The sequence below is a fragment of the Idiotropiscis lumnitzeri genome, chromosome 9, assembly GCF_059441095.1.
Source record: "Idiotropiscis lumnitzeri isolate Australia: NSW breed Sydney's pygmy pipehorse chromosome 9, RoL_Ilum_1.0, whole genome shotgun sequence".
Taxonomy (NCBI): domain Eukaryota; kingdom Metazoa; phylum Chordata; class Actinopteri; order Syngnathiformes; family Syngnathidae; genus Idiotropiscis; species Idiotropiscis lumnitzeri.
In genome coordinates this window covers 21,211,990-21,224,295 of record NC_142399.1, presented here as the reverse complement: position 1 = coordinate 21,224,295, position 12,306 = coordinate 21,211,990, and the positions used below count along the sequence as shown (strand labels likewise).

The following is a 12,306-nucleotide window of genomic DNA, read 5'->3' as shown; positions in this document are numbered from 1 at the left end:
TTGCTTGACCAGTGGGGAGATACGCGTCCCCACCCGATGTCTTACAGACAACTCCACACATGAGTGGGGCGCGTGGCGCAATGGATACCGCATCTGATAATGGTTCAGTTCATTCTAGGTTTGACTCCCAGCTAGCTCGTCTTACATTTTGTGCTAAACCTGTGCATCGTGTATCTTTTCATGAATTCACTGGGGAGTGCTCACTTCACCAATGTCAACAAGGAGAAGGTCCTTCCAGTGCTGATTAAACTTTTTGTCAAACATTAACCTGGAGAGTTACATTCTTCATCACAATTTAGAAGTACCTTTTCCTTCAAGAATGTCGTCCTGTCATTGGAAAAGGTTGCTTAAATCTCAAAATCAAGATTCCGCAAAATAGAAAATTCATTCCCACTGAATTGGGATTCAAGATTTCTGAAATGTATGAGTTTCATTAAATACTGAAGGAGTTTTCTGCCAATGAAAATCATTATACATTGTTTCAGTCGTCCTTTCTAAGAAACCCGTCTGTTGTATTTTATTTTGGCCTTACGTGTAGCTGTCAGCGGTGGAGAGACAATACTGCCATTGCATAGCAACACACTCGGGGCCGTGATCGTATAGTGGTTAGTGCTCTGTGTTGTGGCCGCAGCAACCCCGGTTCCAGTCCGTGTCACGGCAGCCTCAGCTTCATCAATAGTGTTGCTTGCTTGACAAGTGGAGAGATACGCGTCCCCACCCGATGTCTTACAGACAACTACACACATGCGTGGGGCTAGTGGCGCAATGGATACCGCATCTGACTTCGGATCAGAAGATTCTAGGTTCGACTCCTAGCTAGCTCGTCTTACATTTTGTGCTAAACCTGTGCATTGTGTATCTTTTCATGAATTCTCTGGAGAGGGCTTTCTTCACCAATGTCAACAAGAAGAAGGTCCTTCCACTGCTGAATAAACTCTTTGTCAAACATTAACCTGGAGAGTTACATTCTTCAACACAATTTTAGAAGTACCTTTTCCTTCAAGAAGGTCGTCCTGTCATTGGAAAAGGTTGCTTAAATCTCAAAATCAAGATTTCGCAAAATAGAAAATTCATTCCCACTGAATTGGGATTCAAGATTTCTGAAATGTATGAGTTTCATTAAATACTGAAGGAGTTTTTCTGCCAATGAAAATCATTGAACATTGTTTCAGTCGTCCTTTCTAAGAAACCCGTCTGTTGCATTTTATTTTGGCCTTACGTGTAGCTGTCAGCGGTGCAGAGATAATTCTGCCATTGCATAGCAACTCACTCGGGGCCGTGATCGTATAGTGGTTAGTACTCTGTGTTGTGGCCGCAGCAACCCCGGTTCGAATCCGGGTCACGGCAGCCTCAGCTTCACCAATAGTGTTGCTTGCTTGACCAATGGGGACATACGCGTCCCCACCCGATGTCTTACAGACAACTCCACACATGAGTGGGGCGAGTGGCGCAATGGATACCGCATCTGATAATTGTTCAGGACATTTGAGGTTTGACTCCCAGCTAGCTCGTCTTACATTTTGTGCTAAACCTGTGCATCGTATATCTTTTCATGAATTCACTGGAGAGGGCTCACTTCACCAATGTCAACAAGGAGAAGGTCCTTCCAGTGCTTAATAAACTCTTTGTCAAACATTAACCTGGAGAGTTACATTCTTTAACACAATTTTAGAAGTAACTTTTCCTTCAAGAAGGTCGTCCTGTCATTGGAAAAGGTTGCTTAAATCTCAAAATCAAGATCCTGCGAAATAGAAAATTCATTCCCACTGAATTGGTATTCAATATTTCTGAATTGTATGAGTTTCATGAAATACTGAAGGAGTTTTCTGCCAATGAAAGTCATTTAACATTGTTTGAGTCGTCCTTTCTAAAAAAAACAGTCTGTTGCATTTTATTTTGGCCGTAAGTGTAGCTGTCAGCAGTAGACAGACAATTTTGCCATTGCATAGCTATACACTCGGGGGCCGTGATCGTATCGGTGTTGGTTCTCTATGTTCTGGCCGCAGCAACACAGGTTCGGTTCCGGTTCACGGCAGCCTCAGCTCCACCAATAGAGTTGCTTGCTTGACCAGTGGGGAGATATGAGTTCCCCCAGATGTCTTACAGACAACTCCACACATGAGTGGGGCGAGTGGCGCAATGGATACCGCATCTGATAATGGTTCAGGACATTCTAGGTTTGACTCTCAGCTAGCTCGTCTTACATTTTGTGCTAAACCTGTGCATCGTGTATGTTTTCATGAATTCACTGGAGAGGGCTCACTTCACCAATGTCAACAAGGAAAAGGTCCTTCCAGTGCTTAATAAACTCTTTGTCAAACATTAACCTGGAGAGTTACATTCTTCATCACAATTTTAGAAGTACCTTTTCCTTCAAGAAGGTCGTCCTGTCATTGGAAAAGGTTGCTTAAATCTCAAAATTAAGATTCCGCAAAATAGAAAATTCATTCCAACTGAATTGGGATTCAAGATTTCTGAAATGTATGAGTTTCATTAAATACTGAAGGAGTTTTCTGCCAATGAAAATCATTGAACATTGTTTCAGTCGTCCTTTCTAAGAAACCTGTCTGTTGCATTTTATTTTGGCCTTACGTGTAGCTGTCAGCGGTGGAGAGACAATTCTGCCATTGCTTAGCAACACACTCGGGGCAGTGTTCGTATAGTGGTTAGTACTCTGTGTTGTGGCCGCAGCAACCCTGGTTCGAGCCCGTTTCACGGCAGCCTCAGCTTCACCAATAGTGTTGCTTGCTTGACCAGTGGAGAGATATGCGTCCCCACCCGATGTCTTACAGACAACTACACACATGCGTGGGGCTAGTGGCGCAATGGATACCGCATCTGACTACGGATCAGAAGATTCTAGGTTCGACTCCTAGCTAGCTCGTCTTACATTTTGTGCTAAACCTGTGCATTGTGTATCTTTTTATGAATTCTCTGGAGAGGGCTTTCTTCACAAATGTCAACAAGGAGAAGGTCCTTCCAGTGCTGAATAAACTCTTTGTCAAACATTAACCTGGAGAGTTACATTCTTCAACACAATTTTAGAAGTACCTTTTCCTTCAAGAAGGTCGTCCTGTCATTGGAAAAGGTAGCTTAAATCTCAAAATCAAGATTCCGCAAAATAGAAAATTCATTCCCACTGAATTGGGATTCAAGATTTCTGAAATGTATGAGTTTCATTAAATACTGAAGGAGTTTTCTGCCAATGAAAATCATTTAACATTGTTTCAGTCGTCCTATCTACGAAACCCGTCTGTTGCATTTTATTTTGGCCTTACGTGTAGCTGTCAGCGGTGCAGAGATAATTCTGCCATTGCATAGCAACTCACACGGGGCCGTGATCGTATAGTGGTTAGTTCTCTGTGTTGTGGCCGCAGCAACCCCGGTTCGAATCCGGGTCACGGCAGCCTCAGCTTCACCAATAGTGTTGCTTGCTTGACCAATGGAGACATACGCGTCCCCACCCGATGTCTTACAGACAACTCCACACATGAGTGGGGCGAGTGGCGCAATGGATACCGCATCTGATAATGGTTCAGGACATTCTAGGTTTGACTCCCAGCTAGCTGGTCTTACATTTTGTGCTAAACCTGTGCATCGTGTATCTTTTCATGATTTCACTGGGGAGGGCTCACATCACCAATGTCAACAAGGAAAAGGTCCTTCCAGTGCTTAATAAACTCTTTGTCAAACATTAACCTTGAGAGTTACATTCTTCATCACAATTTTAGAAGTACCTTTTCCTTCAAGAAGGTCGTCCTGTCATTGGAAAAGGTTGCTTAAATCTCAAAATCAAGATTCCGCAAAATAGAAAATTAATTCCCACTGAATTGGGATTCAAGATTTCTGAAATGTATGAGTTTCATTAAATACTGAAGGAGTTTTCTGCCAATGAAAATCATTGAACATTGTTTCAGTCGTCCTTTCTAAGAAACCCGTCTGTTGCATTTTATTTTGGCCTTACGTGTAGCTGTCAGCGGTGGAGAGACAATTCTGCCATTGCATAGCAACACATTCGGGGTCGTGATTGTATATTGGTTAGTACTCTGTGTTTTGGCCGCAGCAACCCCGGTTTGAATCCGGGTCACGGCAGCCTCAGCTTCACCGATAGTGTTCCTTGCTTGACCAGTGGGGAGATACGCGTCCCCACCCGATGTCTTTCAGACAACTACACACATGCGTAGGGCTAGTGGCGCAATGGATAACGCATCTGACTACGGATCAGAAGATTCTAGGTTCGACTCCTAGCTAGCTCGTCTTACATTTTGTGCTAAACCTGTGCATTGTGTATCTTTTTATGAATTGTCTGGAGAGGGCTTTCTTCACCAATGTCAACAAGGAGAAGGTCCTTCCACTGCTGAATAAACTCTTTGTCAAACATTAACCTGGAGAGTTACATTCTTCAACACAATTTTAGAAGTACCTTTTCCTTCAAGAAGTTCGTCCTGTCATTGGAAAAGGTTGCTTAAATCTCAAAATCAAGATTCCGCAAAATAGAAAATTCATTCCCACTGAATTGGGATTCAAGATTTCTGAAATGTATGAGTTTCATTAAATACTGAAGGAGTTTTCTGCCAATGAAAATCATTTAACATTGTTTCAGTCGTCCTATCTACGAAACCCGTCTGTTGCATTTTATTTTGGCCTTACGTGTAGCTGTCAGCGGTGCAGAGATAATTCTGCCATTGCATAGCAACACATTCGGGGTCGTGATTGTATATTGGTTAGTACTCTGTGTTTTGGCCGCAGCAACCCCGGTTTGAATCCGGGTCACGGCAGCCTCAGCTTCACCGATAGTGTTCCTTGCTTGACCAGTGGGGAGATACGCGTCCCCACCCGATGTCTTTCAGACAACTACACACATGCGTAGGGCTAGTGGCGCAATGGATAACGCATCTGACTACGGATCAGAAGATTCTAGGTTCGACTCCTAGCTAGCTCGTCTTACATTTTGTGCTAAACCTGTGCATTGTGTATCTTTTTATGAATTCTCTGGAGAGGGCTTTCTTCACAAATGTCAACAAGGAGAAGGTCCTTCCAGTGCTGAATAAACTCTTTGTCAAACATTAACGTGGAGAGTTACATTCTTCAACACAATTTTAGAAGTACCTTTTCCTTCAAGAAGGTCGTCCTGTCATTGGAAAAGGTAGCTTAAATCTCAAAATCAAGATTCCGCAAAATAGAAAATTCATTCCCACTGAATTGGGATTCAAGATTTCTGAAATGTATGAGTTTCATTAAATACTGAAGGAGTTTTCTGCCAATGAAAATCATTTAACATTGTTTCAGTCGTCCTATCTACGAAACCCGTCTGTTGCATTTTATTTTGGCCTTACGTGTAGCTGTCAGCGGTGCAGAGATAATTCTGCCATTGCATAGCAACTCACACGGGGCCGTGATCGTATAGTGGTTAGTTCTCTGTGTTGTGGCCGCAGCAACCCCGGTTCGAATCCGGGTCACGGCAGCCTCAGCTTCACCAATAGTGTTGCTTGCTTGACCAATGGAGACATACGCGTCCCCACCCGATGTCTTACAGACAACTCCACACATGAGTGGGGCGAGTGGCGCAATGGATACCGCATCTGATAATGGTTCAGGACATTCTAGGTTTGACTCCCAGCTAGCTGGTCTTACATTTTGTGCTAAACCTGTGCATCGTGTATCTTTTCATGATTTCACTGGGGAGGGCTCACATCACCAATGTCAACAAGGAAAAGGTCCTTCCAGTGCTTAATAAACTCTTTGTCAAACATTAACCTTGAGAGTTACATTCTTCATCACAATTTTAGAAGTACCTTTTCCTTCAAGAAGGTCGTCCTGTCATTGGAAAAGGTTGCTTAAATCTCAAAATCAAGATTCCGCAAAATAGAAAATTAATTCCCACTGAATTGGGATTCAAGATTTCTGAAATGTATGAGTTTCATTAAATACTGAAGGAGTTTTCTGCCAATGAAAATCATTGAACATTGTTTCAGTCGTCCTTTCTAAGAAACCCGTCTGTTGCATTTTATTTTGGCCTTACGTGTAGCTGTCAGCGGTGGAGAGACAATTCTGCCATTGCATAGCAACACATTCGGGGTCGTGATTGTATATTGGTTAGTACTCTGTGTTTTGGCCGCAGCAACCCCGGTTTGAATCCGGGTCACGGCAGCCTCAGCTTCACCGATAGTGTTCCTTGCTTGACCAGTGGGGAGATACGCGTCCCCACCCGATGTCTTTCAGACTACTACACACATGCGTAGGGCTAGTGGCGCAATGGATAACGCATCTGACTACGGATCAGAAGATTCTAGGTTCGACTCCTAGCTAGCTCGTCTTACATTTTGTGCTAAACCTGTGCATTGTGTATCTTTTTATGAATTCTCTGGAGAGGGCTTTCTTCACAAATGTCAACAAGGAGAAGGTCCTTCCAGTGCTGAATAAACTCTTTGTCAAACATTAACCTGGAGAGTTACATTCTTCAACACAATTTTAGAAGTACCTTTTCCTTCAAGAAGGTCGTCCTGTCATTGGAAAAGGTAGCTTAAATCTCAAAATCAAGATTCCGCAAAATAGAAAATTCATTCCCACTGAATTGGGATTCAAGATTTCTGAAATGTATGAGTTTCATTAAATACTGAAGGAGTTTTCTGCCAATGAAAATCATTTAACATTGTTTCAGTCGTCCTATCTACGAAACCCGTCTGTTGCATTTTATTTTGGCCTTACGTGTAGCTGTCAGCGGTGCAGAGATAATTCTGCCATTGCATAGCAACTCACACGGGGCCGTGATCGTATAGTGGTTAGTACTCTGTGTTGTGGCCGCAGCAACCCTGGTTCGAATCCGGGTCACGGCAGCCTCAGCTTCACCAATAGTGTTGCTTGCTTGACCAATGGAGACATACGCGTCCCCACCCGATGTCTTACAGACAACTCCACACATGAGTGGGGCGAGTGGCGCAATGGATACCGCATCTGATAATGGTTCAGGACATTCTAGGTTTGACTCCCAGCTAGCTGGTCTTACATTTTGTGCTAAACCTGTGCATCGTGTATCTTTTCATGATTTCACTGGGGAGGGCTCACATCACCAATGTCAACAAGGAAAAGGTCCTTCCAGTGCTTAATAAACTCTTTGTCAAACATTAACCTGGAGAGTTACATTCTTCATCACAATTTTAGAAGTACCTTTTCCTTCAAGAAGGTCGTCCTGTCATTGGAAAAGGTTGCTTAAATCTCAAAATCAAGATTCCGCAAAATAGAAAATTCATTCCCACTGAATTGGGATTCAAGATTTCTGAAATGTATGAGTTTCATTAAATACTGAAGGAGTTTTCTGCCAATGAAAATCATTGAACATTGTTTCAGTCGTCCTTTCTAAGAAACCTGTCTGTTGCATTTTATTTTGGCCTTACGTGTAGCTGTCAGCGGTGGAGAGACAATTCTGCCATTGCATAGCAACACATTCGGGGTCGTGATTGTATATTGGTTAGTACTCTGTGTTTTGGCCGCAGCAACCCCGGTTTGAATCCGGGTCACGGCAGCCTCAGCTTCACCGATAGTGTTCCTTGCTTGACCAGTGGGGAGATACGCGTCCCCACCCGATGTCTTTCAGACAACTACACACATGCGTAGGGCTAGTGGCGCAATGGATAACGCATCTGACTACGGATCAGAAGATTCTAGGTTCGACTCCTAGCTAGCTCGTCTTACATTCTGTGCTAAACCTGTGCATTGTGTATCTTTTTATGAATTCTCTGGAGAGGGCTTTCTTCACAAATGTCAACAAGGAGAAGGTCCTTCCAGTGCTGAATAAACTCTTTGTCAAACATTAACCTGGAGAGTTACATTCTTCAACACAATTTTAGAAGTACCTTTTCCTTCAAGAAGGTCGTCCTGTCATTGGAAAAGGTAGCTTAAATCTCAAAATCAAGATTCCGCAAAATAGAAATTTCATTCCCACTGAATTGGGATTCAAGATTTCTGAAATGTATGAGTTTCATTAAATACTGAAGGAGTTTTCTGCCAATGAAAATCATTTAACATTGTTTCAGTCGTCCTATCTACGAAACCCGTCTGTTGCATTTTATTTTGGCCTTACGTGTAGCTGTCAGCGGTGCAGAGATAATTCTGCCATTGCATAGCAACTCACACGGGGCCGTGATCGTATAGTGGTTAGTACTCTGTGTTGTGGCCGCAGCAACCCCGGTTCGAATCCGGGTCACGGCAGCCTCAGCTTCACCAATAGTGTTGCTTGCTTGACCAATGGAGACATACGCGTCCCCACCCGATGTCTTACAGACAACTCCACACATGAGTGGGGCGAGTGGCGCAATGGATACCGCATCTGATAATTGTTCAGGACATTTGAGGTTAGACTCCCAGCTAGCTCGTCTTACATTTTGTGCTAAACCTGTGCATCGTGTATCTTTTCATGAATTCACTGGAGAGGGCTCACTTCACCAATCTCAACAAGGAAAAGGTCCTTCCAGTGCTGAATAAACTCTTTGTCAAACATTAACCTGGAGAGTTACATTCTTCAACACAATTTTAGAAGTAACTTTTCCTTCAAGAAGGTCGTCCTGTCATTGGAAAAGGTTGCTTAAATCTCAAAATCAAGATTCCGCAAAATAGAAATTTCATTCCCACTGAATTGGGATTCAAGATTTCGGAAATGTATGAGTTTCATTAAATACTGAAGGAGTTTTCTGCCAATGAAAATCATTGAACATTGTTTCAGTCGTCCTTTCTAAGAAACCCGTCTGTTGCATTTTATTTTGGCCTTACGTGTAGCTATCATCGGTGGAGAGACAATTCTGCCATTGCATAGCAACACACTCGGGGCCGTGATCGTATAGTGGTTAGTCCTCTGTGTAGTGGCCGCAGCAACCCCGTTTCGAATCCGGGTCACGGCAGCCTCAGCTTCACCAATAGTGTTCCTTGCTTGACCAGTGGGGAGATACGCGTCCCCACCCGATGTCTTACAGACAACTCCACACATGAGTGGGGCGCGTGGCGCAATGGATACCGCATCTGATAATGGTTCAGGTCATTCTAGGTTTGACTCCCAGCTAGCTCGTCTTACATTTTGTGCTAAACCTGTGCATCGTGTATCTTTTCATGAATTCACTGGGGAGTGCTCACTTCACCAATGTCAACAAGGAGAAGGTCCTTCCAGTGCTGATTAAACTCTTTGTCAAACATTAACCTGGAGAGTTACATTCTTCATCACAATTTAGAAGTACCTTTTCCTTCAAGAATGTCGTCCTGTCATTGGAAAAGGTTGCTTAAATCTCAAAATCAAGATTCCGCAAAATAGAAAATTCATTCCCACTGAATTGGGATTCAAGATTTCTGAAATGTATGAGTTTCATTAAATACTGAAGGAGTTTTCTGCCAATGAAAATCATTATACATTGTTTCAGTCGTCCTTTCTAAGAAACCCGTCTGTTGTATTTTATTTTGGCCTTACGTGTAGCTGTCAGCGGTGGAGAGACAATACTGCCATTGCATAGCAACACACTCGGGGCCGTGATCGTATAGTGGTTAGTGCTCTGTGTTGTGGCCGCAGCAACCCCGGTTCGAGTCCGTGTCACGGCAGCCTCAGCTTCATCAATAGTGTTGCTTGCTTGACAAGTGGAGAGATACGCGTCCCCACCCGATGTCTTACAGACAACTACACACATGCGTGGGGCTAGTGGCGCAATGGATACCGCATCTGACTTCGGATCAGAAGATTCTAGGTTCGACTCCTAGCTAGCTCGTCTTACATTTTGTGCTAAACCTGTGCATTGTGTATCTTTTCATGAATTCTCTGGAGAGGGCTTTCTTCACCAATGTCAACAAGAAGAAGGTCCTTCCACTGCTGAATAAACTCTTTGTCAAACATTAACCTGGAGAGTTACATTCTTCAACACAATTTTAGAAGTACCTTTTCCTTCAAGAAGGTCGTCCTGTCATTGGAAAAGGTTGCTTAAATCTCAAAATCAAGATTTCGCAAAATAGAAAATTCATTCCCACTGAATTGGGATTCAAGATTTCTGAAATGTATGAGTTTCATTAAATACTGAAGGAGTTTTCTGCCAATGAAAATCATTGAACATTGTTTCAGTCGTCCTTTCTAAGAAACCCGTCTGTTGCATTTTATTTTGGCCTTACGTGTAGCTGTCAGCGGTGCAGAGATAATTCTGCCATTGCATAGCAACTCACTCGGGGCCGTGATCGTATAGTGGTTAGTACTCTGTGTTGTGGCCGCAGCAACCCCGGTTCGAATCCGGGTCACGGCAGCCTCAGCTTCACCAATAGTGTTGCTTGCTTGACCAATGGGGACATACGCGTCCCCACCCGATGTCTTACAGACAACTCCACACATGAGTGGGGCGAGTGGCGCAATGGATACCGCATCTGATAATTGTTCAGGACATTTGAGGTTTGACTCCCAGCTAGCTCGTCTTACATTTTGTGCTAAACCTGTGCATCGTGTATCTTTTCATGAATTCACTGGAGAGGGCTCACTTCACCAATGTCAACAAGGAGAAGGTCCTTCCAGTGCTTAATAAACTCTTTGTCAAACATTAACCTGGAGAGTTACATTCTTTAACACAATTTTAGAAGTAACTTTTCCTTCAAGAAGGTCGTCCTGTCATTGGAAAAGGTTGCTTAAATCTCAAAATCAAGATCCTGCGAAATAGAAAATTCATTCCCACTGAATTGGTATTCAATATTTCTGAATTGTATGAGTTTCATGAAATACTGAAGGAGTTTTCTGCCAATGAAAGTCATTTAACATTGTTTGAGTCGTCCTTTCTAAAAAAAACAGTCTGTTGCATTTTATTTTGGCCGTAAGTGTAGCTGTCAGCAGTAGACAGACAATTTTGCCATTGCATAGCTATACACTCGGGGGCCGTGATCGTATCGGTGTTAGTTCTCTATGTTCTGGCCGCAGCAACACAGGTTCGGTTCCGGTTCACGGCAGCCTCAGCTCCACCAATAGAGTTGCTTGCTTGACCAGTGGGGAGATACGAGTTCCCCCAGATGTCTTACAGACAACTCCACACATGAGTGGGGCGAGTGGCGCAATGGATACCGCATCTGATAATGGTTCAGGACATTCTAGGTTTGACTCTCAGCTAGCTCGTCTTACATTTTGTGCTAAACCTGTGCATCGTGTATGTTTTCAGGAATTCACTGGAGAGGGCTCACTTCACCAATGTCAACAAGGAAAAGGTCCTTCCAGTGCTTAATAAACTCTTTGTCAAATATTAACCTGGAGAGTTACATTCTTCATCACAATTTTAGAAGTACCTTTTCCTTCAAGAAGGTCGTCCTGTCATTGGAAAAGGTTGCTTAAATCTCAAAATCAAGATTCCGCAAAATAGAAAATTCATTCCAACTGAATTGGGATTCAAGATTTCTGAAATGTATGAGTTTCATTAAATACTGAAGGAGTTTTCTGCCAATGAAAATCATTGAACATTGTTTCAGTCGTCCTTTCTAAGAAACCTGTCTGTTGCATTTTATTTTGGCCTTACGTGTAGCTGTCAGCGGTGGAGAGACAATTCTGCCATTGCATAGCAACACACTCGGGGCAGTGTTCGTATAGTGGTTAGTACTCTGTGTTGTGGCCGCAGCAACCCTGGTTCGAGCCTGTTTCACGGCAGCCTCAGCTTCACCAATAGTGTTGCTTGCTTGACCAGTGGAGAGATATGCGTCCCCACCCGATGTCTTACAGACAACTACACACATGCGTGGGGCTAGTGGCGCAATGGATACCGCATCTGACTACGGATCAGAAGATTCTAGGTTCGACTCCTAGCTAGCTCGTCTTACATTTTGTGCTAAACCTGTGCATTGTGTATCTTTTTATGAATTCTCTGGAGAGGGCTTTCTTCACCAATGTCAACAAGGAGAAGGTCCTTCCACTGCTGAATAAACTCTTTGTCAAACATTAACCTGGAGAGTTACATTCTTCAACACAATTTTAGAAGTACCTTTTCCTTCAAGAAGGTCGTCCTGTCATTGGAAAAGGTTGCTTAAATCTCAAAATCAAGATTCCGCAAAATAGAAAATTCATTCCCACTGAATTGGGATTCAAGATTTCTGAAATGTATGAGTTTCATTAAATACTGAAGGAGTTTTCTGCCAATGAAAATCATTTAACATTGTTTCAGTCGTCCTATCTACGAAACCCGTCTGTTGCATTTTATTTTGGCCTTACGTGTAGCTGTCAGCGGTGCAGAGATAATTCTGCCATTGCATAGCAACACATTCGGGGTCGTGATTGTATATTGGTTAGTACTCTGTGTTTTGGCCGCAGCAACCCCGGTT

At 43.2% G+C, this 12,306-nt stretch overlaps 12 non-coding genes across 12 annotated transcripts; all 12 read left to right on the top strand.

Annotated features, from left to right (window-relative positions):
* The first annotated feature begins 751 nt into the window (after window positions 1-751).
* trnar-ucg (transfer RNA arginine (anticodon UCG)) lies at window positions 752-824 on the top strand. The gene has a single exon. It is a non-coding gene; the product is annotated as a tRNA-Arg (tRNA).
* Window positions 825-1,275: 451 nt separating this feature from the next.
* trnah-gug (transfer RNA histidin (anticodon GUG)) lies at window positions 1,276-1,347 on the top strand. The gene has a single exon. It is a non-coding gene; the product is annotated as a tRNA-His (tRNA).
* Window positions 1,348-2,811: 1,464 nt separating this feature from the next.
* On the top strand, window positions 2,812-2,884 carry trnar-acg (transfer RNA arginine (anticodon ACG)). Its single transcript has one exon. It is a non-coding gene; the product is annotated as a tRNA-Arg (tRNA).
* A 1,299-nt stretch (window positions 2,885-4,183) lies between these two features.
* Window positions 4,184-4,256, top strand: trnar-acg (transfer RNA arginine (anticodon ACG)). Its single transcript has one exon. It is a non-coding gene; the product is annotated as a tRNA-Arg (tRNA).
* A 613-nt stretch (window positions 4,257-4,869) lies between these two features.
* Window positions 4,870-4,942, top strand: trnar-acg (transfer RNA arginine (anticodon ACG)). Its single transcript has one exon. It is a non-coding gene; the product is annotated as a tRNA-Arg (tRNA).
* Window positions 4,943-6,241: 1,299 nt separating this feature from the next.
* trnar-acg (transfer RNA arginine (anticodon ACG)) lies at window positions 6,242-6,314 on the top strand. The gene has a single exon. It is a non-coding gene; the product is annotated as a tRNA-Arg (tRNA).
* A 450-nt stretch (window positions 6,315-6,764) lies between these two features.
* trnah-gug (transfer RNA histidin (anticodon GUG)) lies at window positions 6,765-6,836 on the top strand. The gene has a single exon. It is a non-coding gene; the product is annotated as a tRNA-His (tRNA).
* Window positions 6,837-7,613: 777 nt separating this feature from the next.
* Window positions 7,614-7,686, top strand: trnar-acg (transfer RNA arginine (anticodon ACG)). Its single transcript has one exon. It is a non-coding gene; the product is annotated as a tRNA-Arg (tRNA).
* A 450-nt stretch (window positions 7,687-8,136) lies between these two features.
* On the top strand, window positions 8,137-8,208 carry trnah-gug (transfer RNA histidin (anticodon GUG)). Its single transcript has one exon. It is a non-coding gene; the product is annotated as a tRNA-His (tRNA).
* A 1,462-nt stretch (window positions 8,209-9,670) lies between these two features.
* trnar-ucg (transfer RNA arginine (anticodon UCG)) lies at window positions 9,671-9,743 on the top strand. The gene has a single exon. It is a non-coding gene; the product is annotated as a tRNA-Arg (tRNA).
* A 450-nt stretch (window positions 9,744-10,193) lies between these two features.
* Window positions 10,194-10,265, top strand: trnah-gug (transfer RNA histidin (anticodon GUG)). Its single transcript has one exon. It is a non-coding gene; the product is annotated as a tRNA-His (tRNA).
* Window positions 10,266-11,729: 1,464 nt separating this feature from the next.
* On the top strand, window positions 11,730-11,802 carry trnar-acg (transfer RNA arginine (anticodon ACG)). The gene has a single exon. It is a non-coding gene; the product is annotated as a tRNA-Arg (tRNA).
* Window positions 11,803-12,306: the final 504 nt, after the last annotated feature.